Source organism: Saimiri boliviensis, chromosome 14 (genome assembly GCF_048565385.1).
Source record: "Saimiri boliviensis isolate mSaiBol1 chromosome 14, mSaiBol1.pri, whole genome shotgun sequence".
Lineage (NCBI taxonomy): Eukaryota > Metazoa > Chordata > Mammalia > Primates > Cebidae > Saimiri > Saimiri boliviensis.
In genome coordinates, this window is record NC_133462.1 from 50,554,716 (window position 1) to 50,559,790 (window position 5,075).

General features: G+C 46.9%; 1 pseudogene; it reads left to right on the forward strand.

Annotated features, from left to right (window-relative positions):
- Positions 1-905: 905 nt before the first annotated feature.
- LOC101051544 (histone deacetylase complex subunit SAP18 pseudogene) lies at positions 906-1,500 on the forward strand (annotated as a pseudogene).
- Positions 1,501-5,075: the final 3,575 nt, after the last annotated feature.

The window sequence follows — 5,075 nt, forward strand, 5'->3', positions numbered from 1 at the left end:
TCTCTACTAAAAATACAAAAAATTAGCTGGGCGTGGTGGCGCGTGCCTGTAATCCCAGCTACTCAGGAGGCTGAGGCAGGAGAATTGCCTGAACCCAGGAGGCGGAGGTTGCGGTGAGCCGAGATCGCGCCATTGCACTCCAGCCTGGGTAACAAGAGCGAAACTCCATCTCTCAAAAAAAAAAGAAAGAGAGAGAGAGAGAGAGAGAGAGAGAAAGAGAGAGAGAAAGACTCTCAGTTCCACCTTGCAAAGAAGGAAGGGAGGGAGGGAGGGAGACTCTCAGCTCTATCTTGCCCAAAGGTAGCAGGGGTGGTTGCAGTAGGGCTTGCCTTCATGCTCAGCATACCCCAGCGTGGCCTCCAGCATCTGTACACATTTCTCACGCGTCAGGAAGGGCTGATGCTAGTCCTTGCCCAAGGAGGTCACTCGCTTGGCAGTTTCTCCCTTTGTTGCACTTGGGACACTTGGATATGGTGGTGCCTCATCTGGGGCAGTTGGTGGCGGCTGAGGTGGGAGAGGGCTGTAGGCTTGAGACTCACTTTGGGGTCTTTAAAATAAAGGATTTTATTATTGTTGTTATCATTTTTTGAGACAGAGTCTCTCTCTACCTTCCAGGCTGGAGTGCAGTGGTGTGATCTTGGCTCACTGCAACCTCTACCTCCCAGGTTCAAGCAATTCTCCTGCCTCAGCCTCCTGAGTAGCTGGGATTATGGGTGCGTGCCAACATGCACGGCTAATTTTTGTATTTTCAGTAGAGACAGGGTTTCACCATGTTGGTCGGGCTGGTCTCAAACTCCTGACCTTGTGATCCGCCCTCCGCAGCCTCCCAAAGTGCTGGGATTATAGTCGTGAGCCACTGCGCCCGGCCAAAATAAAGAATTTAAACCTTTAGAGACTTCGTGTTCATGCTTGCTGCAGGGGTCGGAGGTCAGGGCGAGCGTCTCGCGGGCCGTAGGAGCAAGATGGCGGTGGAATCGCGCGTTACCCAGGAGGAAATTAAGAAGGAGCCAGAGAAGTCAATCGACCGCGAGAAGACATGCCCGCTGCTGCTGCGGGTCTTCACCACCAATAACGGCCGCCACCACCGAATGGACCAGTTCTCCCGGGGAAACGTACCGTCCAGCGAGTTGCAGATCTACACTTGGATGGATGCAACCTTGAAAGAACTGACAAGCTTAGTAAAAGAAGTCTACCCAGAAGCTAGAAAGAAGGGCACTCACTTCAATTTTGCAATCGTTTTTACAGATGTTAAAAGACCTGGCTATCGAGTTAAGGAGATTGGCAGCACCATGTCTGGCAGAAAGGGGACTGATGATTCCATGACGCTGCAGTCGCAGAAGTTCCAGATAGGAGATTACCTGGACATAGCAATCACCCCTCCAAATCGGGCACCCCCTCCTTCAGGGCGCATGAGACCATATTAAATTATTTCTTGAACTTATTTTTCAGTCAGTTGTGTAAAATAAACTTTTCCTCCCCTGAAAAAAAAAAAAAAAAGAATTTAAACCTTTAAACTTTCTCTGAGCTGTTCAGCATGCTGCTGCTGCTGCTGATGACGATAACGAACACTTATTTGGCATTTACTGTGTACCAACACTGTTCTAAATGTTTCCACATATTATCTCCATCTTCGACTGCCTTTCACAGTACGTACCATTATAATAATTCCCATTTTACAGATGAGATAACTAGGGATCAGAGAGACTACAAACTTGCCCAAAGTTCTACTACAAACTAGCAAGAAGCAAAGATCAAATTCAAGCCCAGGTTGCCCATCCTGAGGGCCTTCTCTCAACCACTGGCCTGTATATCACTGGTTCTCAAACTTTTTAGTCTCAAGGCCCCTTTAAATATTAAAAGTTATTGGAGACACCAAAAATCTTCGGTTTATGTGGGTTATACCTGTTGCTATTTATCAAATTAGAAGTTAAAACTGGCCAGGAGTGGTGGTTTATCCCTGTAATCCCAACACTTTCGGAGGCCAAGGCAGGTGGATCACTTGAGTCCAGAGCTTGAGGCCACCCTGGACAATATAGGGAGAACTTCTTCTTTACAAAAAACTTAAAAATTAGCTGGGCGTGATGGATGACACCTGTGGTCCCAGCTACTTGGGAGGCTGAGGTTAGGTTGGAGGGTCACTTGAGTCCAGGAGTTTGAGGCTGTGGTGAGCTATGATGGCACCACTGCAGTCCGGACTGGGCAACAAGTGAGAATCCGTATCCAAAAAAAAAAAAAAAAAAAAGACGGGGGGGCGGATAACAAGCCACGTGGGATAGAAGAAGCAGTATGGTTTTTTTTGGTTGTGTTTTTGAGACAGTCTCACTCTGTCACCCATGCTGGAGTGCAATGTCACAATCTTGGCTCACTGCAACCTCCATGAGGCAGTATGAAAAAGACAAGGAGTGGGATTGGGATCACCTCTTGCCTTAACCATTTATGACCCCTGTGGTAAAGGGCTTTCCTATGCTTAAGGAAAGGATTAACAGTAAGAAATCGGCTGGGTGGCCGGGCTCGGTGGCTCATGCCTGTAATCCCAGCACTTTGGGAGACTGAGGCGAGTGGATCACGAGGTCAAGAGATTGAGACCATCCTGGTCAACATGGTGAAACCCTATCTCTACTAAAAAAAAAATACAAAAAAAAATTAGCTGGGCATGGTGGCGCGTGCCTGTAATCCCAGCTACTCAGGAGGCTGAGGCAGGAGAATGGCCTGAACCCAGGAGGCGGAGGTTGTGGTGAGCCGAGATCGTGCCATTGCACTCCAGCCTGGGTAACAGGAGCGAAACTCCGTCTCAAAAAAAAAAAAAAAGAAAGAAAGAAAGAAATCGGCTGGGCGAGGTGGCTCACACCTGTAATCCCAGCACTTTGGGAGGCCGAGGCAGGTGGATCACAAGGTCAGGAGTTCAAGACCAGCCTGGCCAAAATGGTGAAACCCCGTCTCTACAAAAAAAATAAATAAAAAACAAGAAATGCATTATATGTTAACATGACTTACTTTTTTAAATTAAAAAACTACATTTTCCAAAAGCAGAAAAACTTAGTGAGAAAAATGGCATTGTTTTAGCTTTTTCCGAATCTCTTTAATATCTGGCTTAATAGAAGACAGCTGGATTTTTTTTTGAGACGGAGTTTCTCTCTTGTTACCCAGGCTGGAGTGCAATGGCGCGAGCTCGGCTCACTGCAACCTCCGCCTCCTGGGTTCAGGCAATTCTCCTGCCTCAGCTTCCTGAGTAGCTGGGACTACGGGCACGCGCCACCATGCCCAGCTAATTTTTTGTATTTTTGGTAGAGATGGGGTTTCACCATGTTGACCAGGATGGTCTCGATCTCTCGACCCCATGATCCACCCGCCTCGGCCTCCCAAAGTGCTGGGATTACAGGCTTGAGCCACCGCGCCCCGCCTGATTCTTGTATCTTCTTTAGCATTCAATCTGTTGTGATATGTTGTTTTGGTTGATATATATGAATAAAATCCAGTCTCACACAGAAGTTTAAACAGTGAGGAGTGTTTCAGGCCAGGTGCCATAGCTCACGCCTGTAATCCCAGCACTTTAAGAGACTGAGGTGGGTGGATCACAAGTTCAGGAGTTTGAGACCAGCCTGGCCAATATGGTGAAACCCCATCGTTACTAAAAATAAAAAAAGTTAGCTAGGCATGGTAGCATGTTTCTGTAATCCCAGCTACTTGAGAGACTGAGGCAGAAGAATTGGTAGAATCCGGGAGGCAGAGGTTGCAGTGAGCCAAGATCTTATCACTGCACTCCAGCCTGGGTGACAGAGCGAGACTCCATCTCAAAAAAAAAAAAAAAAAAAAAAAAAAAAAAAAGAGTGAGGAGTATTATTTATTTATTATTTTATTTATTTCTTTCTTTGAGACAGAGTCTCACTCTGTTGCCAAGCACCAGGCTGGAGTGCAGTGGTGTGATCTTGGCTCACTGCAACCTCCGCCTCCTGGGTTCAAGCAATTCTTCTGCCTTAGCCTCCTAAGTAGCTGGGATTACAGGCACGTGCCACCACACCTGGCTAATTTTGTAATTTTAATAGAGACAGGGTTTCATGTTGGTCAGGCTGGTCGCAAACTCCTGACCTCAGGTGACCTGCCAGCCTCGGCTTCCCAAAGTGCTGGGACTACAGGTGTGACCCACCATGCCTGGCCAAGTGAGGAGTATTTTAATATCTTTTTTTTTTTTTTTTTTTGAGACAGGGTCACCCTCTGTCACCCAGGCTGGGGTACAGTGGCACAATCTTGTCCCACTGCAACCTCTGCTTCCCTGGCTCAAGCGATCCTCCCAGCCCCCCGAGTAGCTGGGACCACAGGTACGTTCTATGTGCCTGGCTAATTTTTGTGTTTTTGTAGAGATGGGGTCTCACCATGTTGCCCAGTCTGGTCTTGAACTCCTGGGTTTAAAAGCAATCCTCCCACCTCAGCCTGGGATTACCAGCAAGAGCTGCCACGCCCAGCGGAAATAGAATTCTTAGAGGTTAGTTGCAATGTAGACTCTGAAACTGTATCAATGAACTTTTTGTACTCTGTAACATTAAAATCCATTGTTCCTTCATTTTGTAGGAAACTTTTAGGGGGTGATGGACATGTTCACTGTTTTTACTGCGGTGTTAGTTTCATGGGTGTATACATATGTCAAAACTTATCAAACTGTACACTCTAAATACATACAGTTTATTGTCTATCATTATTACTCAATAAAGATGTTTTTAAAAAACAATCCTAAGAACCAGATTGTCCTGACCTATTCAGAGAAGCAGCATGGCATGAAGAAAAATGTGTGAGTTTTAGAAAACAACTTCCCTGGGTTTGCCTGGCACTTCTTAGCTATTCTTCACTGGGTTTGCCTGGCACTTCTTAGCTATTCCCAGTAGAGGGAATGTGATGGCAAAGGCCCAGAAACACAGAGAGTGCTCCAGCAAGGTCACAGGAGAGTGGAGATAGCAGGTGGGGTCGGGGGGACAATGCCAAGAGAAACCTGCAGTCAGACCCTGAAGGGTCTTGTCTAGGCCTATCTTGAAAACAATGGCGAGGCACTGAAGGGTCTTCAGGAGTGATGAGATCAGACGTAT